Source organism: Pogoniulus pusillus, chromosome 19, assembly GCF_015220805.1.
Source record: "Pogoniulus pusillus isolate bPogPus1 chromosome 19, bPogPus1.pri, whole genome shotgun sequence".
NCBI lineage: Eukaryota > Metazoa > Chordata > Aves > Piciformes > Lybiidae > Pogoniulus > Pogoniulus pusillus.
This window is the reverse complement of record NC_087282.1, coordinates 17632886-17658981: the sequence shown is the minus strand read 5'-3', so window position 1 is coordinate 17658981 and position 26096 is coordinate 17632886. Positions and strand designations below refer to the sequence as shown.

Here is a 26096-nt window from a genome sequence, read left to right as displayed (position 1 = left end):
ACATTAAATAGGCTTTTTTTTTTCCCAGTGAAATCAAAGCTGGATGTCACATCACAACTTAAGTGTTCTCCAAGTAGGTGCTTTAAAAGATGGTCTAGGAGCAGGGGCTACCCATAAATCGCCCAATTTATTACATTCATTAGTATCTAGATAAAGGTTATTAAGCAATCAATCAGGGCCATGTCTCATTACCGTTTAGTAGTTGGGATGTTTTTGAGGTTTTCATGAGGAAGTCAAGTTGTTTCCTTTCCTGCTGTTAAACAAAGAACTCCTCCATGTGGATATTGTGTAACCTGGAGTATTGAAACATTAAGACTCGATCATGTGAAAAGTGGTGATGACTCAATTTATTAGCTATCCTCAAAAGAATACAGAGGAGATGTTATTTCCAGATGGAGAAGTGGATGAGTCATTTAAGGTGGAACTAATATGCAGGGGCTGTGAGAGAGGACATGACATGGCAGACAGGCTGTTAATACTGCAGCTCTGTGAAGATAAACCAAAGGCACCTCGCCTTCAGCTGTGATCTTGCAAAAGCAACAGGAAGGTACCACCAGACCATTTCTGCAGTAGGCTGTAGAAGAGTAGATTCAGTTCAGATCAGCAGTCATGGGAGGTGTGGGGGGAGACGCAGGCAAATTCTCTGCCCAATGGAGCTGTTCATGTTTGCAAGCAGGGAATTAGCCTCTGGATGCTAATCTGGTACTTCAATCCTTTTCATTCTTTAACCCAGGGCTGGCAGTCTTACGTCAATTGCTTTTCTTAACACGTTTCAGCATTCAGTCCATGGTTGTCTGGACTATTCAAGTACAGAGACAAGAAAAATCACCAAGATCAAAATAAAAATAAATTGAATTTATATAAATGTCAGCAGAGGTTCTATCCCAGCTGTAGGAAAAAAAGTTGGAGAGGTTCCTATATATATTGAAACTACTCTGCTATCCCATATTATTAATGATGCTTTTATCAATATTAATGATCAAGATAGGTGTTCGCAAGAGCTCTTTGCTGTAAGTCAGCAACCACATTCATTTTGCCTCTATATGTGTACATTGTGCATAGGGATGACTAATGACTGCATGAGCTGTGTGACATTTACAGCCTACAATCTAAGTGTGTGTGAAACGAGACCACTTAATATGCTTAGGGCCTAGCTTGAACTTGCTGATTTTTTGCCAATGATCTCACTTGAAACTTGGACTGTATTTTGCATTGGATTTGGTTTCTCATAACAGTGTCTTGAAAGTAAATGTAACACTCTTCTGTCCTACTGAAGCTTCTCTCAATTTTGTTAGGATTTTGAAAGTGTAACTAAGGAGTAAAACTGAGCTGTTTTCATTGTGCATCTCAGTTTTTAAAGCTCTTCCCACAAAATTGATGCTGCTTGAGGAGGGCAAAGTTCCTTATCCTTCACCCTGAGGTATGTGTGCTGTTGTCCTTCAGTACTATGGGAACTGGAATGAGAAGCTCCAGTTTGGCTTGCAGCAATTCAATTTTCATGGGAATCTATCAAGAGTTTGTGAATCTGTTCCTGACAATGGCATTTTTATCATATTTCCTAGTGGGAGTTGTGCTTTGCTGTCAAATAATGCAAGCATGATAGGAGAGTAATGGCCTAACTCTCTTTAGAAGAGGTTTGGAGAGCCCATAATTTTGTGACTGTTGTATGGTCAATGCACAATGGAGGCACCAAGTTAGAATCACTGTTTGCCAAATCATTGCCATGTAATTGGTCAGTATGTTTCTGAACAATGCAAGGACTGAAATTATGGACTTTCATTTTTGCTGATGAAGTTAGTGAGTTTTTGATATAGATACCACTTGAAAATGAAGTAATTCAGATTTGTAGAGTTGACAAGATTATGCCAGGGGAGAGTACCAAGATATGCTATGATGTAAAGGTGAATAAGTAAGGGCTTGCATTTATAACAAATCTCAGGCTGGATCGTGAATATGCGATTTTGAGTTTCTTCCACAATGTTGCTTCTATTGAAATTTGTTGATACATCTATTTCAGAGCAAAATCAGGAAACCTGCTCTTCAGTAAACCTGTGCCAACAGAAACTGGGAAGAGAACTTCCATGCGCTATTATTAACTGGGATGTGCTCAGTTTGCTGTTGCGCCAAAGGGTCTGCTAGAAATAAAATTAGAAGCTACTTGAATGCTTATCAAGTTCTTTGCTACATCACTGGGAGAACGACATGCCAAAATGACTGAAAGTTAATATCATGTTCTCTGACATCAGTCTGGTGATGCACAACTCAGAGAATGAATTTCCACTGTCAGTAGAACTTTAAAAGCATTTACATACATCAAACTCCAAGTTCTGAAACCCTGTAATGTCCTTTCAATATGTGCCATGGATCCTAGAATCTAAGTGACAGATATAAATCTGACTAGCAGATGGTTTATTATCAACTGAAGACAGAGGTATAATATCACTGTGTGTTTACTACTGGGAGTGCCAGTACAAAGAGAAATAAAGGCAGGGAAATGGCTAGTACTGTTTAGAGATTCTAATTTTGCTGTAGTGATAAATCCAGTATGTGATTCAAATGTTTCCAGAGATACAGGAATCTGTCTTTGCAATTCCTTGTTAGTTCAAAACCAGAGTGACCCCACTAGCATGTCATGCATTTCTTAATTAGAGCAAACCAAAGAAATACATGGTCCTTTTGACATCACAAGGAAAAGATATAGATTCATAGCTTTCACTAGGGTTTTTGGTTACTCTTGGCACAGTCCAAGAGCACTGGCTCATGTCAGCACTTTCTGGAGCTTCTTTGAAAAGCAACAAAACCCAGAACCAGAGAAAGAAGCAGTGAACAGCATGAATGTCTGAGGACTCTTTGGAAAGAAAGGGTGACCCGTCCGGTTATATGCACAGTATATGCTTGTGTGTGTCAGACAGAGCATTGCTGTTGACCAACAGAGAGCATCTATTTAACCTTTGCTGCTTCCCTAATTGTGATTTAGTATACTCAGCAGTCCTAAACCGTCTCGGTGCTCTCCTTATCTACAGTCCTGTATGGCTAAGCCCTTTGAGGAAAGGAAAACAGAGTGCATCCCTGGTGCTTTGTATCAATAATGCTGTTCTATCACCTGGGAGAGCCCCACCAATTTGTGAAGAGCTTCTGAGACATTCCTCTCATTTGACTTCCACTCTAACAGGAGTAGCTGGATAACAGGAATGATCTCAGAAGTGATGGGTCCACACGTAGACAAAGGAGACCAGACAGGCACCAATCCCATTTACACTTTAGATAGTCGCAGTTCCAAAAGCTTCCTTGTAGCCTTTGCCAATGTTCTTATCATTGCTTTCTGTGCTGGGAGTCAGAAAGTCAAGAACTATTTCCCTAGATATGGTGGTCATCATATCTTTTCTGATTCACGCTTCTTGCAAAGAATTTTAAGCAAAGCAGAAGATAGGAGCCCAAGTTTTACTGAATCAGCTTACTATTAAGTGTTTTAAAGGCAAAGGATAATAAACTCTTCTTACTAATAACATGCTTGTGCTACAGTGGTGCCTCTGATTCTTTTGGGGATCAGTATTTTACTGCTGTGAACCTATATTTAAACATGGAAATTCAAACAGAACTATAGCTGCTGTATTGGTAGATGCAGATCTCTGTGGTACACCACATCTCTGGCATGCAAGGCTCTGGGATGCTTGTTATCTTTTTACTGTATTCTTTGACCTGCCCAAGAATAGAGATGAGGTAGGAGGGTCAGTACTTCAGCTAAACATCCCATCCTGCTCTTCCCACCATACTGCTTGCATAGCAGTGAGTTTTCTGTTGCTGGTAAAAGGGAACATTTGCTTTTGTCTCCAGCACAGGTGTAGCTAAGGCTAAAGAGCATGTTGCTGCTGTTTGGACTACTTGTTTGCAGTTGCTTTATTTCAAGCTAAATTAAAAAAAAAAGTGAGGTACTTTTCAGTATGTGGTGATGCAGCTGCGTCTCGTGTAACTTGCTTCTGGCACAGTCCTTGGAGCTTAAAGGGACAGAACTAAATTGAAGAGGAGTGTGGAGCTATGTGTGGGCTGATACAGGACAGGACACCCAGAGGATGTGTAATTTTTGTGGAAGTAAGCAGTTTACCACGTGGAGGCCTCGGTATTACAGCTGCAGGTAGATGCAAATGTATCTGTTAGCTGGGCAGCAGCCTTATGACAACTCAGAATTATACAGTAAGAAGTTTAAGTGACAGCAAAGTCTTTTCCTTTTGCCAGCATACTATCAATAAATGGTGGGAAGGAGATGGGAAAAGGAGAGTGGCTTTACAAGAATGAGTTCCTAACTACAAAGCAGCAAAGTTTTTGCTCTGATGCCTGTAGTCATTTATTGATGCTGATGATCAGATATTGGATGTAACCATGTAGTGTTTAGGCCACGGTATTGTTTCTTTCATTGTTTTGGCTGGATTCTACTACACTATCACTGGTTTAAGATATATTTTCCACGGGTTGTAAACAGCACACTGTTACTGTATCCTCATGCTGAATGGACTGATCTTTCCTATGTAACTTAGCTTGTTACCTTTTCAAACTTCTTCAGTCAATATATTGTGCTTGTGTTTAGAGGAATGTAGTGCAAATCCTTGCAGTAGGAAGCTCTTTTTGGAGGACAGCTGCATTTTTCATTGTATGTTTTTACATTCCAGCCTTTGATTGCATTTCAATGTGCAGCAGCAACCCAATAAGTCCTTGTGCTTGTCATTTGCAGCAGTTCCTGGCACCAGTGAACTTTAGTGAATTAGGCTTTTATGTATTGCTTAATTGGGTCAAACCAAATAAATGCTTGGTACTTTGGCATTACAAGGAAAAGCTATAAAAATCGAAATACAATGCAAATATATCTTTCATGTTTTTTTTTTTTTTTTTCTTTCTCACTTGAAAGCCTTTGCATATAAGAACAGAGGATAAAAAAAATTTACCTTTCCAAAAATGGAAATTGCTTGCAGAGATCTGATGCCTAGCTAGCAGAGTGCATCCAACAGCACTGCAGGTAGAGGCAGCTACTGCATACTGTTGTGAGGTGCTGAGCATTTGTCTTTGCCTGGTGTCAGTTAATTGATAAATTCCACGTACTCATTTTTAACTGCTGATGCACTATGAAACCAATAAAATACATCTGCAAGAATGTCTTCAGATGGAAGTCTGTTTCCATCTTGAGTGCACTGTTGGAGTCAGAATGTATTTCCCACTTTTCTTTAGATGGATCTCTTATTATAAAATACTGTCAAGAGCAGTAGAATTGCCACCCACTGAAACCAACGTAAGTCATGTGCAAGTGAGAATATAGATAGATATAGAGCTGTGGATAAGCATTTTACTTCATTTGCTACACTTGGACATCATTGCTGGTCTTCAGGCCAGGGTGCAGCTATATCTTGACAGAGCAGGTTTCCTGGTGAGCATCTCCTTTTAGCTGTGGGCAGCAGACAAACATGTGCATGCTTGCTGATATAGTGAACCCTAACTTCTCAGGAAAGAACCCTACAGAGAGACGACAAAGACCTGCAAGTGGCAGTTGACTTGAGAACAGTCATGAGCACAATATTACTTTCTGTCCTATTTTGCATAAACGTTGACTCTTTAGAGGTCAAGCCTTTTGTTGCAGTCCATGCGTTGTAGCTTCCTCTTACATTTCCTCTGCAGCCAGCAGCTGTAGTTCAGGCATATATGCTGTGCTGCCTTCTGAAATGTTCTGCCTGCCACTGTGAAGAGCCAAAGAAAGAACTTAGGTGAATAGCATGGCCCCAACAAGTGTCCCACCTCATCAGTCAAGGTTGTCTCTTGGTTGTTCTGGACTCTCAGTTCAAGTCTCCAAATGCAGCCAAAAATACTGTTAGAAACTATTACCGTCTCAGCTCCAGTGTTCACAAACATTATACTGCCTCTGCTGTCAACTGCTGTAGTGCTTGCTACAAAGGATAGCTGTTCTCAGTTGTCATCTTGAATTTATTTAGCATTTGGACATGGCAGTGGCCATGTTTCCCATCAACTTTCTCAAACCACCATCATAAAGTAAGATGGAGATTTTTTTTTTTTTGGCAGTGCATAATGAGGCAAGTAGGAGTATGCAGTTTGTTTGCTCTGTGAAATTTTGGTGGTCCATTGGTTACCATGGTGATGGCAGAATTTGATACCACACAGAAGGAGGTCTCTGCTTTGAGCAGGGACTAGACAGTAGTGATGCATGTGAGAGACTGTGTGTGGGCAAGATTCTTAATAGGTTATCGTGCCTGTGGACTTAACATTCACATTCATCATGCAATTTGTCATTACTTTAACTCATTAAGTGAAAAGATTCCACTTGGGTTGCAAAGTTTGTAGGATTTCTTTTATTTTACCCATAAATTAAGCTGTCTCAATGCATGGAGAATTCTCTTCACCACTAATAGTTTTCTGTGAACAGGTTTGCATGGGAAAAATTGTCTGCATTTAGATATTGTTCCACATATTTCTTCTTTAAACAGAGTTCTAGAGGGTTTCCCCCCCCAATCTCTGCAGTATTAATGCTACTGAAAATTTAAGTCGGTGTTCTTTTGAGACCATTTGGAATATATGCATGTGGGTGATACATTTGTTTTCCACACATGCAGCAAATATCATATGAAAGAAATTATTCTAAGGAACAGAAGGCAGAGAGCTGCAGGATTCAAAGTAATTTTCCACTGAACAATAAGGATCAGTAGATAACAGGGGTGGATCGAACCATATTTTAAGTGTCAACCCAGGGCAAAATTTGGACTTAGTTCCTGAATCAGACCCTACAAACCCAAATATAGATTTTTGACTCTGGATGGGAAACAATAGAAGAGTGGATCCAATTTGCTGGTCTTGATATCTTTGATAAAATATTTGCAGTATTTTAATGAACATTAATTCAGACACTGATTTATGTTCTGTAGGAACAGACGCAAACACGTTAATGATTTCAGGATGCTCCTAGAGATCTTGCAAGAGCTGTGTAGTGTTGGGTAATTTTGTACAGCCATAATACAGCTGTGTTATTGCAATAGGCCTCTCACAAGGGTGAGTAGGTAGTTTAGGCAACTTAAGTACTCCATATTGGCATTTAACTTTCACTTATATTTGTGAGTCCCTTACCTTACAGTTTTTCTGTAATGCAGGCTCCAATGGAAGAGATTGTGGGTTTGATATTCCTAGTTTGGAAAGCAGAAAGCACTAGGAAGCATATCAGGGAATGCCCTTACAGGTGTTTCACTGTACTGCACAGTGCATTGTTTGTCTGGAACATTAGATAGTAGCCTGCACTTATTCATTCTCTTTGAACCTTTGGAATTGCAGTCAGCCATGGACTCAGACTCTGAGCTGGAGAAAATGGAGGGTCTTTTTAAGGATTTTATTAATAATTTTATGTTCTTAAACTGCTGGCTCTTCTGTCAATGAGAATTGTGGTAATTTCCATTTAGTTGAGAAGTTAGAAGCTATTTTTTATGTAGGGTGGCTGCAAACTTTTCTTCTGCTCTTTCTAATAAATATTATATGTCTGACATGGTCTAGCCTTGAGCTCTGTGGTAAAGGGTTGGACTTGATGATCTGTGAGGTCTCTTCCAACCCTGATGATACTGTGATACTGTGACATTTGAGCCTTGCTTCTCAGTCACCGAGATTGTTCTGATTTCAGGACCTGAGGTCCTATTAGATGAAAACCTAACCGTGCTGACATCTAAGCTCATGAAAGACCTCTTCACCATGAAGTGTCTTAAAAATGACCACAGCATCCTGGCTAAGAGCAATTTCAGTAGCTCAACTGGTCATGCAAAAGTTCCAGCTGATTGACTGTAACATCTTGTATACTGAATAACACAGCTCAGTTTTGTAATAGCACTCCAGGATCTATGTTAACTCTTCGTAGTGCAGGAAGAATCAAATTCAGTGTACCTCTCAAGATACATACATAGCACCTCTGGCAAATTAGCTGAGCCACCACTACCCACAGTGGTAGTATTCTTTTTCTACTATGACCATGAGTCATTTCTTTATCCTTAATATTACATATATATATATATATATATATGTATATCCTAATTACAGAAATATTGAATATATTCCTAATATACAAAGAAATATTTGTATTGAGTTTTTGTTCTATTTTACTTCCATCATTGGTGAAAAGGGAGGAAGAATAAAAATTGCATGAGAAATATGCTTGGTACTGCCTGTCTGGTGCTTGGTTGAGGTTAAAAGGTGTAATACACTCAAAAAATCACCAAAGGTTTTCATATGTTTAAGACTCAGTTGACTATTTCCCTCCCCATATTGCTTCCTCTCCTGATCTAAGGAAAAAACACCTAGCCTTTTCCATATCTGCACATGTTTTCTGTTCATAATGCATGTCACGAGGATGCATTTTTACATTTGGAAACTGAAATTATCTGTCCAGTAAGCTCATAATATAGACCCAAGCGCTGGAAATTGTAGTCCACACTTAAGATTTTTCAAGGTCTTGGAAAGATGTAGAGTCTAAAGAAGTAGACTTTCCCATTAAACCTTGCAGGCCCTGCTGTTTTTCAGCACAGTTATTTATAAGCATTTCTAACAGATTTGTCATATCAAAGGCAGTGAGAAAATGTTTATCCGTGCAGAATTGAGACAAATTAGGGAGATAGTGAGGCAAAGGGTGAAAGATTGTATGAATTGATGCAGGGTTGGAATGGATTTTCAACTACCAGAGGTCTATGGAGGAGACAGACCCAGAGAGAATGGAAAAAGCAAAGAGCTGAGAAATGAGGCAAGTGCTTGACTGAGAAATGAAATAAGGAGAGAGAAGATGCCAGACTTAAACTAGGCTGCTATTCCAAGTTCAGTGGGTGGAATGAAAGAAGCCAAATGACAGGGAGCTGAAAAGCATTCATAGACCATTTCTGCAGTGCACCTATCTCCCTTGCTCCCCTGTTTCATCGACAGACACACATAGTACAAATCTGTGTGTGGGAGCACCACATGGTGGTTTCCTCTATCTTTTAAAAATTCCATGTGAACTGTTTCGTGGTTTACCACCTTTCAGCTTCTCTAGATTTTCTTCTCCTTTTACTTTTTAAGTTGTTGAAGACAAATGTTTTCTGTCATTTGTTGCTAGCACTCTCTGCCTGCCTCCAGCCTTCCCCAGCAGCTGCAGCAAATCAGCATGGCCCAGGGTAACGCTTCCTGGCTACTGGTGACAGAAATCCCCCCCCACCTGCCTACAGACCACACTTGCTGTGTGGTGCTCATCAGTGGAACAGGGACAGGAGTGACAGAAAGCTTGACTTTTTGGTGTTTGAGAGAGCAATCTGTGAAGAAGAATGTGGGCATGAGAAAACAGGAGGTGGGAAGTGTCTGCAGCTTCTCAGGCTTGAGAGACTTCAGTCTGCACTGAGAAAACTTTTCATGACACCTATACGGAAAAGATCTCTTCTGAGTAGAATTCAGAACCTGTGTCTTAACTGTTTTCTATTCCTTGATCATGTGTTGAATGGGATTCTTGAAAATGACAAACATGCTGAGATGCAACAGCAAGAAATGGTCTTCTCCAGAGGTGATGAGGGAGAAACTGAGCATAGGAAACAGGGGTTTCAAGGTGATAGGAAAAGATGAGAATCTGGATAGATTCAGATGGACTCTTACACATAGCTGAAAACTTCTGCTTGCAAATTATTTTCCTCATTTTGTACAGCAGTTCTCCCCTTTACAAGGGAAAAGACAACATATAAATCTGTCAGACTAGGAGATACCATAATAAATCCAACACATGCATGGCATATTTGCAGCTTTATACGTGCCATTGTTGATGGATCTGGACAAGCAGAATGCTAATTGCTGTTCTCCAGAGGGGTTAGGAGGAGAAGAATCATTAAAGAAAAGCTCCTTGGCATAATAAAAAATTGTAATTGTCTTTTGCAGCCGCCTTCTACGTGTCCATAGAGGATGGAGTGGGTTACCTAATTTAAACAGAAATACATATTTTGTAGTATATTTCCTTAATATCATTATGTGAGAACTGTTTTCAAGAAGAAAAAGGATGAATAAAGCAGACATCAGCCCTGACAAGGACAAGCAACACTGAAATTAGAATGCAAAATGGATTATGTTTATTTGGAATGTTCTCTGTCTTTTAGCAGAGGTTCTTTAATTTGTTTATCTCTCCCTAAAATTGCTTATTGAATTTAATTAAGTGTAGCATAGATTTATGAGTCAGGGCAATATGGAGAATTTTTTTTTCTTTTGAGTGAGCTTATTTGCTCCTCAGATGAGTTTTCTCAAAGATGTTGTAATTATATGCCTGGATTACTGCTGGCACAGCAGAAAGTTCACTCAAATACAGTGACTGTGGACAGGCAAGGGGGTCAAGGAAACACAGATGTCAGCTTCCATGGCCATGTATCTACATCCATTTGCCTCAGTTGCTCAAGAGATCATCTCTTATGCATCTTTAAATTACTCATTACTGTTGTAATACTTTTAGATGCATGCATGGCATGTCAAGTCATGATATAGTCCCTATAATCCTGACATGTTTACTTTCTGTGCTTCTCTAGGCTCATATATAATTCTTTCTCTTTTCAGACATATAAAAGTATATCCCCTTGCCTAAATTTATGGCCATACAAATGATGAGCACAGCTAGAGACTTAGGGAAATTTTGCCCATCAACAGCAACAAAAACATTTGAGTCCTTACATTTACCACTACACTAAAGAGAGGAAAAAGACTATTAGTAAAAATCAGATTTTGAGTGTTTTTCACCACAGCATTCCAGATAGGCAGTGCATTAATGTTAATGAGGGGGCTAATCACAGTTTGTCATTGAAGGATCTATAATCATTAATCCATGAAACTTTAGATTATTTCTGTAAATTGAGAGATAATAAGGGAAGTGACTGGGTCTATTTCATGTGTCTGGCTCACTCAAGAGCTGTCACTCCATGAATAAGGGGCAGGTTGTTAATGTTCTATGTGCCTGTACCTATTGTCCTCACATATTCTATATATACCTGTAACTGAATGAACAGAGTCTGACTCAACTGCACCAATTCAGTGGCAAGCTTCTGATCAAACTAAATGAAGTGGAACCACAACTTTGCTTTTGGGGCTTCTCTGTTTCTCCAATGACTGCAACATATTGAAGTAATTACTAATTGATGGGTTCTGAACCCTAAGTAATGTGGCTACAAATTACATATCATAGGATAATTTTGGTTGTCAAAGATCTCTAAGATCATTAAGATGTGTAAAAGGCTGGTTTATTAAATGCATGATAGAGTTGTTCTTTTGAGTTTGCATTTATAAAACGTTTAACAGGATCCAAGTTGAGGTCATGGTAACATTCCCATTGCCTTCAAATTGGCTGGGGTTTCAGTTTCAGCAAGTTAGTTATGTGCTAGAGAGGTTAGTTTATCAAACTGGTGCCTCCCAAACTGACCTGGGGAAGAGATCAGCCTGAAGAGGTGCCATATTAGCCTGGCCTCGATTTTAGCCAAAATTTGTATTAAATTTGTGTGAAAATTTCATTAAATCTGTGACATTTTAGGCTGATTAAAATAGAGCAAAAGCAGCAATTTAAGACAGTTTGAAGAAGCTGAGATTACTTTAGATTTTGGCTAGAAACCATGAGATGTGTAACAACTTTGATCAAAATCAGAATGGACTAAGGGGTTTAGTGGGTGTCATGGTTTTGGGCTGACAGCTGGACTTGATGATCTTAGAGATATTTTCCAACTTCAATGATTTTATGATTCTCAAGTGAGACAAGTTGGTTGTTTCAGATGAATTTCCTGTTCCAATCTCAGATTCATTGTAACTCTTAAATGTAACTGAGAAAAAATAGCTGTTGGCTGATACTTAATGAATTTTTGCCTAAAAATCTTTTAGTGGGTACATTTCCATTTGGTACTTCGCATGAAATTGCTACTGTGGCTGCTTTATAACCACAGTTCTTACTGCTCTTTTGCTTTCTACAGTAACAAAAGTGGAGAGAGGATCAGGACTGACTCTTTAGAATTTATTTTGGAAAGATGTGGAAAGTTGTGGCTATGACACAGGCATATGGGAGCAAAAGACGTGAAATGTTATAATTGCCAATTGCAAATATGAATTGTGAACTTTTTAAAAGGAAGATTACAGTTTTGTCTGCCTTTATGATTGTGCTTGTTACTTGTCATGGTCATGAATTTTATGTATTTTAAAAATAAGAACAGTCTTGCAATAAGGTTTCAGAGCTATGTTCTGGTGTGTTAACCATGGGAATTCCTGTCTTCTACAGACTATTTTTTCCCAATAAACTAAAATCTATTAGGTGCTTTCTGTGACTTATGTTTTTACCTTCACATATTATAGCATCAGAAGTGAGGACTGTGATTGTCCAGTGTCTGACCACCTGTGTATTAAAGGTTACAGGATTAATTTCTTTCTGTGGTCGAATATGTCTTCTAGGAAATGAGGATATAAGATATTAAATATCCTTTGGTGGATTCTTTCCAACCTTATCCAATCTCACAATGAAAACCACTTCTGGTCTGACTATGTCTAGCCTCCATTTCTGGCCATTGAAACTCACTGGCTTTACCTGCCAGACTGAAGTGCCATGTTAGTTGCTCTTATTACTGTAAACTTTGCTGTAAACCAGAGTGGTTTTATTTTTCTTTGAGTCTAAGTGACTGAAAGTTTCTTCTGAACTGCTTTGGAGAGTCATTTGAAAAATCAGATATTGGTAGCTGGGAAGTTGAGTGTCATCACCTTGGTTGATTCAGTAAGGCTAGCCAACAGTACTGCAGGTGGTTTTTCAGACCTTAGGCAAAGTAGCCTAATGACCTACTTTAAAGTTACTCTTCCATTTGTTTTTCTTATCTGTCCATATCTATATGGACATGTGAGCTCTTCTATCCTTATATTGTGTGTAAAAGCTGTCAGAAAAGTAAGTTGGACTTCAATTCTTCTATGACAGTTGTTTGACAAATGAGTGCCCAATTTTCAAGGGGAGGTTGGATGCTTGATGGGAATAAAGGCAAAAGCATTTTCACAGACATAGCATGAGCCTTGACAAGTGTTTCTGTCAATGTCCTGAAGTGTAGTACCCCTGGAAGTCCTAGTACAAGGTGGAGCTCTCCAGAGCCTTGGTTCAAGTTCATAGTAGGAGTGTTTTAGGCCCAGGCTCCTGCAGTGAAACAGCTCACATCTGTTCAGGATGGGCAGGGCAGGGGCTGCCATGCAATTTGTAAATGAAGGAAACTGAAGTACTTAGTACCCTTGAAGAACGAAATACACTGAGTAACAGGGCTGTCATTGGAGTGTTAGAGGCATGAAACTTCACCAGTTTAATTTCAGTCACAGCTGTCAGAGTCCTAAGAAGCATGTTGTGTTTCAGAACCAACATATGCTGGCATTTCCAATATGGATTTCTCTTCCACCCTAAAATTTCCACTTTATGAGAATCCTGAAATATCAGCATTTCCTTTCTGTTGTTGTCTCTGTCCTAAAAGACTTTTAATCACCGTTGCTGCAGTTGTCTGTGCCTTCTCTTGTCTTTGGTGCTTTGCAAGATGGAGAAATCAGATTTCATACAGCAGTAGGCTCACTATGAAATCCTAAAATGCCATAATGATGTTTTCTCTTACATCCACTCCTCTTTTTGTAATAATACCTAATGCTTTATTTGCCTTTTTATGGGGTGCTGAGTACCAAGATGATGTTTTCATGGTGCTATCTATTATGACTCTGAGATAGTTTTCCTGAAAGTTAATAGCCAGCCCAGACTCAGTTACTGAACGTACGTAATTAAGGTTACTGTTCTTTGTGTGCCAGTTTATATTTATTTAGGCTGAATTTTGTCTGTAAGTTGATTCTCAGTCATTATGTATCTTGAAATTCTTCACGTAGGTTTTTGAATTTGCTTGCCTTTTTACTGCCCTGAAAAATTTGTCATCAGTAGCAAATGTTCCTACCCCTGCCACCCCCTTTCCAGATCATTTATGAAAGTACTAAATAGCACAAGCCCCAGGGCAGAGGCTTCATTTAAAGTCTTACTATTTATTCCTACTTTGGTTTCCTATCTTTGTAATCTGTTTTAAATCCATAAGAAGACGTTCCCATGGCATTTTATGAACCTTTAGTTGAGGCTGAAAACCTTTAGAAATTCCAAGTGCAGCATATAAATTGCTTTGTCTGTACCCTACAGAGAACTCAAATGAGTTTCAGGAGTATGGCTTACCTGTATGAGAACTGTGTTGACTTTTTGATTATCTACTGTTTTAGTATCTGCTGTTTCCTTTGCTCATTATTCTGGAATCTGGTTTGGTGAAGATACACTTGCTGTAATTCTCTAGATCCCCTAAAAAGTAATTTTAAAAAATGGGGTACTTCTTGACTCATATTTACCATCTTCCACTCAGCTGATGCAAAGGATATTTTAAGTCATCAACATAGCAGTTTAGAAGTTTTATATTTAAGATTTATGATGCTTCTCTGTGTCCCATAATGTGTTGCTATTTCCTTTACCAGTTTGGTTTTCTTAATGCTGCCTTCTCCTAACACATCAGTTTAAGATAAATCCTCTCATGTATCCCCAGAGGTTGTTAAGTCTAAGTGGCTGTGCATATCCCAGCTACAGTAATTTATTACCTTTATTTTTAAGGCATTATCCTCCTTGAATGTTCCCTTTCTACCTCTGTTGTCACTTGGTCCTGCAAAAAGATTGATAGTCTACATGTTTTGGCTGCCCTTTAAGGATGCACTGATAGCTTTAGTGTCTTCTTAAAGTTGTTTCTCAAGAAAAGATCACAAGATTCCCCTCCCTCTCCATTTAACATTTTTTATATGTAACTTGGTAGATAAGATGGTCTTGCTTTTTTTCTTTGTGCTTTTTGAAGCATGTCTTCTTGCTTCTGATAGGCTCTGTTAGTGAACTATACTGACCTTTCTCAGCTATTAAAGTGCTTTTTCATATGTTGTGTAGTCATATCATAATGTAGTGTCATAATATGAGTTGCTGGCTGCTGCTGCTTCTCTTCTGTGGTTCCTTTTTTGAAACTAAGAGTAGGTGCAAAAGGTATTTTGTTTCTCCTGTGAGATGTTATATGTCTACATTATGGGACTCTTCTGTTACATTAGGGCTTTGAAAGCAATATCCTGAATAAGAACACAGATATCATTCAGTGTGTAGTTGAGTTAGGTATTTTCTTCCAGTCCCTAGGAAGTTTCTCCAAAATCAAAATGTTTGTTATTGAAGAATTTTGTCTTAGTGTCGCCCGCATTGACACCTAACCAGTTCATGTGTACGTGGTTGAAATCTTCCATTATGGTTATGGGTTTTTTGGTTTGTTTTGTGGTGTGGTTTGGTTGTTTTGTTTTTTTTTTCCCTTAAAGATGCTTTTCAAGTTGTTACTTTTCTGGTAAATCAGAAATACAAAGTTAATAGAATCATAGAATGGCTTGAGTTGGAAGGAATCTTAAAGATCATCTAGTTCCACCCCTCCTGCCATGGTGAGGGACATCTTCCACTCATACTGTTCCTTCAGTCACTGGGAACTGCAGTTTTAATCCATAGTGATTCTGTTCCTTGTCAATACACTTTATCAAATTTCCTTCTGAACTATCTTTCTTAAACAGCCTGCATATATTTGTTCTGGTTGCTTACTTTCAGGCTCATATTTAGGGCTTTGTTACAACTTTTTTTTGATACTGCCTACTTTAATTTTCTGGATTTTTGTCCAGTGCTTTGTTGGAGGATGCAGAGATGTTATAGCATTTCTTAAGGGAGAATTGTTATCCTAAACTGTATGTTCTACTCCTATCAGCAGTCTCTCTCTTTTTTTTTAGGCTCAGCAACATTATCACAGTATTATTAGGATTGGAAGAGACCTCATAGATCAAGTCCAACCCTTTACCACAGAGCTCAAGGCTAGACCATGGCACCAAGTGCCACGTCCAATCCTGCCTTGAACAGCCCCAGGGACGGCGACTCCACCACCTCCCCGGGCAGCCCATTCCAGTGCCCAATGACTCTCTCAGTGAAGAACTTTCTCCTCACCTCGAGCCTAAATCTCCCCTGGCGTAGCCTGAGGCTGTGTCCTCTCGTTCTGGTGCTGGCCACCTGAGAGAAGAGAGCAACCTCCTCCTGGCCACAACCTCCCCTCAGGTAGTTGTAGACAGCAATAAGGTCACCCCTGAGCCTCCTCTTCTCCAGGCTAACCAATCCCAGCTCCCTCAGCCTCTCCTCGTAGGGCTGTGCTCAAGGCCTCTCCCCAGCCTCGTCGCCCTTCTCTGGACACGCTCAAGCATCAAAATGTCCCTCCTAAACTGGGGGGCCCAGAACTGAACACAGTAGAACCCTTTTAAGTGGCAACACTGAAATAACTTTCAGAGTTAGTGCCATACTCATATTAGACAAATGTCTGTCAGGAGGGATACAGAGGCATTTGAACCTGCTTTGAGGCAAGGAGATGGACTTTATGACCTCTAAGCTTCCTTGCTAGCCCTATAATTTCTTTTAAATTGATAAATGGATAAACAGCTGCAACTTCTATGATCACAACAAATAATTCTGGTGTGGTTTTTTTTTTCCTTTTTTTGCCCCTGTAGCTGGAGATTGGTGATCATTGGAGATAAAGATAGTGCATAGTCTACTGAAATGCTGGAGAGGTAGGAATTTGGATGTATGCTACCTTCTTATTAGTGTTAGGATTGAAGTAAACGAAGGTCTTGCCTTCTCCACAGATTCCTTATCATATTGCCAGCACTAAGTCCAGAAAGGCAGGCAATTGTTATTTGCTTTTAAGAAATACAGTGTGTGTGGGTTTGTGTTTTGTCTATTTATTTTTTTTGTAGTGATGACAGTATGTTTCCAGTCCTTTTAAAATATCCTGTCTTCACTGAAATTATTTCCTATGATGTCATACAATGTGGCAGAACTTTTAAAACTATTTTAGTCAAATGACTTGAAAAACACAGAATCAAGAACTTGCACACTGAAAATAGCTGCAATGAAGAGGTGAAAGAGCTAATTTTTCCTATATATTTGTTGGAATTGTGTGCACTGAACAGCATACCTCTGGTTACTGCAGTTGTTAGGTAACTATGCAGCTTAGGTTAGTTATGGATCGTAATGTAATACCCTTCCACCTAAACACAGCATCTGTGAAAAGGCTTTGGCTTTCACTCTGTATTTGTCTGAAATAGACAAGGGGCATTGATGCTGTGCTTTATTCCACTTATATTCAGCACGATGCTGGCTAAGAATAGGTGGATATCATATTGTATAAAAAGTAGCATAATGGCATGTGACTGTATTTTCAATGAGGGAGGCAGGATGTGACTGCACTGCCGACGAGGCTGCTGCCTCACGCTTTGTTATGCGGTCCTGCTTTCATGAAATCAAACTCTGGATGACTCATCGTATCCACTCTATTTGTCATAGCGTATCTTCTCTGCACAAAACAGTATTTAAGGCTTCCTAATCACATTACAAAGAATCTTGATAATTCCACATGGTGCTGACAGTGAGCAATAGGCTTCAGGGTATATATTCAAAATATCTGTTACGTAAAGACGCTGACACTATGTATGTATATATGTCTGAGGTACACAAAATCCCTGAGCAGAAGCTGCAGAAGGATGTAGATGAAAGCACTGACAGCTATTGAATTAATAAATAGGAAAATTAATACAATGATTTTGACTTGAAATATGTTCCATTACAACCAACTTAACATTTTTTCTTGCTAATATAAAATTAGTTTCACTATTATAATCTTTAGTGTCCCTCGTAAAACTTGAAGGTGCAGGTTAGAAGGATATAGAGATAAGGTTACAAGCTTTTGAATTTGAAATATAGAAAAAAATAGGAGGAGATGTCAAAGATGTTAAAGAATGTGAGAGTGGGAGAAAGATGGAAATAATCACGTAAGTACAATACAGAATGACTGAAAGAAAAAGATACAGAATTCAGTGTTTAAAAAAAAACAGCCATGGGAAAAGTAAACTGACCCATAGATAGACCATAGTGAACTCTATATCCTCTGTTGTTGTGCAGGGAGGAAATCTTGGAGTGATTGTGGATGTTCCTCTAAAGCATTAGTCCATTTCTTAACAGGAAATGAAAGAACAAACCCAAAAGAACAAAATATCCTTCTGTGAATGTGGCATGAAGACACTATTATAGAAAAAAAAGTCACACTCACTGCTACAGAGCACTGTTGAGGAAGTGCAGCTTCTGATGAGCTTGCATATAAGTTGAGTGCACCTTCAGCCTCCTTGTCATACCCTTACTCGTCTGAGTGGGTCAGTGACGGTGCGTTGTCTTGCCACCTGGCTAGCCACAGCTATGCAGCAAACAGCTGGATATTTCTCTTCTTTTAGGTATAGCTTTTGAGAAAAGATGCAGAAATTTGTGTCTGAGACCTTTAGCCTTCTGTCAAATTGGCTGAAATTGTTCAACAGGTTCAAAATGTGCTTGAGGGAAAATAGCAAACTGACAGATGGCCAGGCAACACAACCACATATGCCTCATTTCTTGAAGAACCAGGTTAAAAATACATCATTATAATAGACTTCAAGAAGAAAGAAAAAGAGTGACAGGAAACCAATAGGTTAGAAAGTCAAGAATTGACTATTTGATATACAGCTCTGTCTCTCTGGCGCTTCAGTTTCAGTAGGAAGTGCCTCCTGTTTTTACATGTCTTTTGGAGCTGCACACTTTTATCAAATTCACTGATCCCACCTCTTAGCTCTGACTCGTTGAATCTTCCTGACTTGCTCTGACAGATTGCACCATGTTTGGATTCATCACTGTTAACTGCCACTAGGAGATGGGTGAAATTAGAAATTATAGTATGCAGCTGCAAGTAACTCACAGTATGTGGTGTTACAGTGTCTAGCTATTAGTTTAGCTACAAAAAATGGATTGAAGATCTCCTTTTAGAAACCAAAAAGTGAGTTGATGTGTATAATTTTCAAATTCCCTTTTATAAAGCAGTTTTCTGTTAATGTTCTTGAAAAAATTAGTAGCATTTGGTTACAGTTGCGTAATATTGGCTGGTGTTATGCAAGCTTCTAGGTGCAACATGCTAACTTGTGCTAGACTTGACTTTCAAAAGCCTGCATACTGGAAAGTCCTAGACTGTTTGAGAAAGAGTTTCCTAACCATTCTCAGGGAATGACTTTGCTGTGCTGAATGTTCTTTGGAGTTAGTGGGAGTTTTCTCTAACTGAGAATGTGCAGAACCGTTTCTGAATGTTCTAGAGATTGTATGTAGATGAGTAGATGAAAATAATTTAACAGGTCTAAAATGAGTCCATGCCCACTCCATGAAGTCAGGACATAGTGTCTCACTTTTCACTCTTCCACTTCCCTCAATTTCCTGGTTGTATCAAGATGAGCAAAGTATTTTCTTTCCCTTCACTTTTCTGTGTTACAAAGTGGCTAGAGCTGTCATCATATTTTAGTTGAAGGAGAGCAACTGTCTAAATGTTTCTATTTGTTTTGCTGCATTAGTTTTATTTGTGAGACTGAGTTTTTGTGAAAAGCTGTCTCCTTATATTTGAGGACTGCAACTGTTCTTGTGTGAGCATAGAATACGTATTAAAAATGGAGATCAGGATGAATTCTTCTGCTAACAAGAAACAAGTTATTATCTTACACTCGTTAAGAGATATGGAATTAATGTCCTTAGATTTCTAGTAGCATCAGGTTAATTAAAGTAATCACCCCTCCCTTTTTAATCTTAGGAAACTGCTTCATCCCTTGAGATAAAGCATTATGAAATGTGTTAACTGCAGCACTTCAGGATGTTACTGCACATAGTAGAAATAAACAAGAGCATTCTTGGTTCTCTGTCACCCAAAGTATTAGTAAATAGATTAAGGAAGAAGAAAGCTCTATGCCTGATGTTTTTTTTCTTATTGCTGTCTACAACTACCTGAAGGGTGGTTGTGGCCAGGAGGAGGTTGCTCTCTTCTCTCAGGTGGCCAGCACCAGAACAAGAGGACACAGCCTCAAGCCTACACCAGGGGAAATTTAGGCTGGAGGTGAGGAGAAAGTTCTTCCCTGAGAGAGTCATTGGACACTGGAATGGGCTGCCCGGGGAGGTGGTGGAGTCGCCGTCCCTGGAGCTGTTCAAGGTGGGATTGGACGTGGCACTTGGTGCCATGGTCTGGCCTTGAGCTCTGTGGTAAAGGGTTGGACTTGATGATCTATGAGGTCTCTTCCAACCCTGGTGATACTGTGATAACAAGTAGATCCATACCTACGGAAACTACTAGTTATTAATGAATTGCTAATGATGTGAGAGGGGAGTCCATGGTAATTGTTGCTATGTCGCAAGATATTACTGTAAAAATAAGGAAATTGGTTTTGCTAAGTACCCTGAAGCACACAAAAATATTGTTTTCTGGCAAAGTCTACCAATGGAGGCTAGCAGATGCTACCTTAAAACATGGAAGTAAAATAGCTGTAAACTAAACATTTGTGCATTTAAACTTGATGATTTCATGATGGCATTGATAAAATCAGTGTAATATTAATAACTTTTCAAAGTTGCCGCATTTTTATTTACTGTGTCAAGTGTTCTGTAGTTGCTTCAGTACAAGGCATTTGGAAGAAATGTAATAAACAAGCATCTCTGGAGTGCTGCAAGATGCACTCATGATCACTCTTCTTACTCAGGCTTGCCTCATAACTCATTGGGTTACAGTTAGTGCTACTCTGCTGTCATAACAGACTCTGCCAGAACAATAACTTCAGTGTACTGATTTCATCAAAATGTTGTATTTGAGGCAGACCCTTCCTCTCCTGTTCTTCTTCCAAGTGAATCTGTCTGCCTGTTACCTTCTAGCCCTTATGCCGTCCTCCAGGAGCGCTCTCACGGGAAGTTTCACCTATAAAGCTGTAATCTGTTACTGTGTGACTATCTACATACAGTTTAGATATTGTGTTTTGATTTTGTTTAGATTTTCATATAGGTGTTTTTTAATATCTTAAATGCTGATGGATCTCTAGATTTGCTCCCTTTACTATCAGAGTTCTCAATTATTCTGCTACAAACTAATTCTCAAACCCTTCATAGTAAGTATGGAATAAAAAAATCTTTGACTCTGCAGGCTAGTATTCAGCCACAGCTTCATCCTCTGAGGAGCTGTCTGACCAGGGGAATCATGTTTTGCAGGTGCTCCCATTGCACTGTACTGACTAGGTGGGCCCCTCCAAAAGATTAGATTAGTTATTAGTTGTCTTATATTTCCATGTATTTTTGAGCACTGCGCCCTACAATGGAACACACAGATTATGATCCTGGTCACCATCACATTGGTCTCTCACTAGTTTTCTGTGAAGAGGTCCAAACGAATTTATGCTCTCTTCTGAATCTGGTTAGGCTGCTAGTGCTGCCAACCCAGAATTTAGAAAATAATTAATGATGTGCAGAAAAGGTTCATTCTTCTTTCAGGGCATTTTTCATGAGAAATGATCTTTCACCCATGAATCTATTTCCCTTCCCAACAATGAATATGCAAAATTTGGCATCCAAGTAGATTTTCATTGTGGTTCTTGACAAATTGTTCACATTCTCTAAGGCACTTATTTGAAGATAAGCCTGGATAAGGCTTGTTTTTAATGAGTTAGGTGAGTGAACTTACACTATGGAGGTGTTGCAATAAAATATAAATTTCTATTTTTAGGGTGGTTTTGGCTGGCATTTGCAATATGTGCATTTATAGCACAGCTTTGTGAATGGCAAGATTATTCATGCTGTTAGAGATAATTTCTGCCAGATCTTCTTTGGATCTATCAGATTAGTATTGCTGTTTGTAAACGGCTCTGAATTAGTATTGCTATTTATAAAAGTGCTCTGAAGTGATCAGGTGTTTATTAATTAGAATATGTTCTAGTGCATAACATAAGAATGGCAAATCCAGTATGTACCAGATCATATATGTTAGTGATACTCTACTGCTCCCAGGCAACCAGCAATAGAACAAGGGGACACAGTCTCAAGTTGTGCCGGGGGAAGTATAGGCTGGATGTTAGGAGGAAGTTCTTCACAGAGAGAGTGATTGGCATTGGAATGGGCTGCCCAGGGAGGTGGTGGAGGCACCGTCCCTGGGGGTCTTCAAGAAAAGACTGAATGAGGCACTCGGTGCCATGGTCTAGTTGACTGGATAGGGCTGGGTGCTAGGTTGGACTGGCTGATCTTGGAGGTCTCTTCCAACCTGGTCGATTCTATGATAAATGCCCTCTATATCTTTTTACTCCTCTTGATGTTAAATGAAAGCAACATTAATATCAAACTTTATGCTGGTGCTATTTAATTTCTAACGTGGTGTGTTCATGCTTTTGTATTAATTGCACAGTTCAATTAAAGGGGCAACTGTTATGTACACTAATAACTTAGACATCTACTTCACTTAGAACATCAAAAAAATCTTGTTTTGTAGGTTTATATCCACTATCTACAGCCCCCTTTGATATTGTCAGCTTCTGAAAACAAAGGCTAGTCAGCTAAATTGACTCTCTTATTCCTCCCTGGGGGAACTCAACAAAAAAAGGGCTGTTAGCATTTAGCCTGTGAAGCCTTTCATAAAATATTTTGAGTCCCTGAGAAATTTCAGCCTGGCAAATAAGATTCAGACAGGGGGTTAATTGTCTAGGGGTAGAATTAATGTACTTCTGTGTTGTGCTAGCATCAGATAAGATTGCTACCATCAAGAGTGGAGTAGCTATGGGTAACTGGGATAGTGTAGGAGGTCAGCAGATGGTGTAACAGATATCAATTTATCAATACTCAGGAGAGGAAATGAAGAATTCTGTCCAGTTTGGGAGCCTTGGTAGTTTAAGGTGTTCATACACTGGATTGCAACCGTGCACATTAACAGAGCAGTTCAGCTGCTTTTGCTGGTTTCAGTGTGTACCCTACAATGAGTAAAGCTCAGCTGCTGACAAAAATATGCACAAATATGGATGTGACTGCTAGAATACTACAGGTTGGTGCTTCAACAATCCAGATGTGACTCTGAAGATGCTTGAAGAATGAAAGTGTCAGGAACAGAGCATAGTAATAAACTGCATAATTTTAAAATAGTCTGTTGGAATTATTATGCAGAGTGAAATAAAGCATGCTGTAATTTTTGGTGTCTGCCCAGAACTTTTAGAATCTGGCTGCTGTGGTATGTCTGGGCAAACAGCAAGTTGAAATGTGCTTGACTTATCTGTGAGTGGTTCTTTTTCTGTAGTGTCTATTTACGGATAAATAGGGGCATGACATGAAAGAGAGCATTTGCAAAGGGTTTTGTTAAGGTTAAGTTATGAGACCATTACTTCTCTCAAGCAACACCTGCATTTATGGCTGTTCTGTGACCCAGGGCTGGAGCTCATAGAGCTACACCTGGGAGGCAAGAGGCTGATGAGTTAAAATGGGAGAAGAGGTTTATATCACAAGGGTTTTTTTCCTACAGTTTTCTTTTTGAGAGGAAGCTGATTGTGGCTCAATTTGTTAAAGATTTGGAAAGGCCTTACATGGCCAACAAGAATGCCTGTATTTTTGGCATGAGTGAAAGCAGAGATGGCCTTAAAGAAGTATATGATTCTGCTTTTGGTTAATGCTAACGTATCATAGAAGCATACATCTAGGGGCCAGATGAGTTACCCCTGGACCTTCATTGTATTAATGGATGTCTACCTTGTCCCATTTATTTGATAGTGTTATATTCTTCTATTGCAGATTTTTTTTCTGACCACCAAAACGTTTGAAACATCATTTTTATCATCTTTGCTTCCTTTTGCTTTGGGTTATTAGCATGGGTGTTGCAGGTAACTGAAAAATAGCATATTCAGAGACAACACTGTGTATCAACAGGCTTGAGGGGAAACAAGTTGCTTGAGGCAGAATGCAAGCTCCAGTCAAGAATATTCTTAAATAAGAACAGTTCTTGTCTCTAGTAGTTTTTATAGAATGGCTGAACAGTTTTGTCTAGAAAGATCTCCAGAATCACAAGCTAATGTTCTCCTTCGAGATCACTCATAAGTGCCAGATTTTCTGTACATTTCTTCCCTAAATAGGCGCAGTGTGAAAATGTGACTTTGGTCTTAGTAGAGAGAGACTTGTAGAGGTTTACTTAAGCTCAGAGTTCAGTCTCTGTGGCAATGTGGAGAAATGTTTGTGCTTTCCTATTGAAGTGTCACAGAAGAGTTGAAATCCAAATTTCTGACAAATTGAGGACATGCTGCAAATGCTATGAAACCACCAGAATGGCACAAATATAACAGGGGAGAGAGTGCATCCCAGAGCTGCTCATCTTCCCAACAAATTAATCAGAATAATACATTAGTCAGTCTTGCTTTGCTGGGTAAGGACAAGACAATAATTGATGCACAATGTAAGACAGAGCTTTTGCTCTTGTATGTGCAGTCACTCCTTTGGAATGACTTGTACGGATCTTCCTGTTGCAGAACATCAGGTTATGTATCGATTTTACAGTGACAACATAGGAAAGGGCATAGTATATTTCTGAATGGTGTTTGCATAGTTTCTTTTGGCCTCTTCAGAATCCTCAGACTCTTCTATGTGGGCATCATACTTCTAACAAATGTGATGTTGAAATCTGGGTTCCTGAGAGAGTATCCTTAGCTCCCTCCAGAGCCTGAGTTTTTAGTCTTTTGCTGTTTCACAATTATGTATGTTTTGGGAAAGCAGCACTTGATGAGGACATCGCTTCACATTTGACTTTGTATTCCCTTGATTTTAGTGTTCCTGTCACACTCCTATTGTTAATTGAGTGTAAGGAGTAATTTAATTTCCTCCCTCAACCTAGGGCTGTCTGTTTAGTTTCTCTATATTTAGCAAAGGCCTGTTAATCCATGCTATTGACTCGGAAGTCCATCAGTTTAGCAGCAGTAAAGACAACTTTCTTCTGTTTTGGTCTCTACAGAATTCTGCTGACCTCTGTAACTGTTTGTGTGGGATTCATAGACGTTGGCTCTCAATGAGTTGAAACTTGAGTGTCAGGGGGATTCCATTGGTTATAAGTTAGGTGACTTTTCTACACAGTCACTGCAACTGGTTAAATATATTAAAACTATATATATGTGTGTGTGTGTATTTGGTAAGTATACATGTGTATCACCTAAAGTGTAGCTCTCTATTAAGGACTGGTCAGAACTCTGGTCTTCCAGGGACATTTAAAAAAAAAAAAAGTTTGGACCTCAAATCTAGTAATTCCTGCTCAATGTATCTCAGTAGGTTCCAATTTTGTTAAGCAGCATCCCATACTTCCACAGCAAAAGAAAATTTCATTGCACAGGAAAACCTCAGCTGCTGTCTAAGATGTGTAGGATTAGCTTTTAAAGAAAATCTATTGATACAAATAAGAAACTTGACAAGTTTTTTACTTCATTGCATCAGACCTTTGATAAGTAAATAAAATATAATGATCATAGTTTGGGTAAATCTTGGGGGTTGGGGTAAAATTGTAGAACTTTTCAGTGTCGCCTAGTAACCCACCCATGCTGCAGAATATCTGATTTTACTCCTCTGAACATTACACTCAGATTTGGCTTAGTTTATAATGCTATAAACAGATGAAAATTGCTCAGAAGAGCTTTGTTTTAGCAAAGGAGCAGTTCTGTCTCTAATAACAAGTACACCTTTGCAATTGCAATTTGACTCTTCAGTGAGATCTTAAAACTTTTTCACAGAGCAAAGTTTGTTTTAAAATGATGAAAAAGTAAATGAATCATCACAAAGTGACTCATATTAGAAGATTCCTGCAAAGTGTTGTCATGAGCAACTTGTCTGAATCATCTGCATGAGTTTTTGTCAGGGAGGCAAGGTTAGCAGCTTTCCCTAAACAAGACACAGAATAGCAGCAGTGTAATTAGAGGTCTCTTAAATTCATCAGAATAATCTGCCCTGTGATTTTGTTGATTTCAGACTGAATGATCTGACATTAGTTACAGCCAAACGTTAAATAGAAAAGACATTTCTAAAAGGGAACATTGAAGTTTTAGGGTTTTACTACGTGCAGATGTGATCTTAATTTGCAGTCTCTAATTACTCTGTCATGTTTTATTTTTCCACCTTGCGTGTTGCACAATGAATGAAG

At 39.0% G+C, this 26096-nt stretch overlaps 1 long non-coding RNA gene across 1 annotated transcript in view; it reads left to right on the top strand.

The window, feature by feature from the left end:
* LOC135184029 (uncharacterized) overlaps window positions 1-3772 on the top strand; it is a 68742-nt gene extending 64970 nt beyond the window's left edge. The window contains exon 3 of the long non-coding RNA XR_010305828.1: window positions 2018-3772. This is a non-coding gene — a long non-coding RNA (uncharacterized LOC135184029). The remainder of the gene's footprint in view (window positions 1-2017) is intronic.
* Window positions 3773-26096: the final 22324 nt, after the last annotated feature.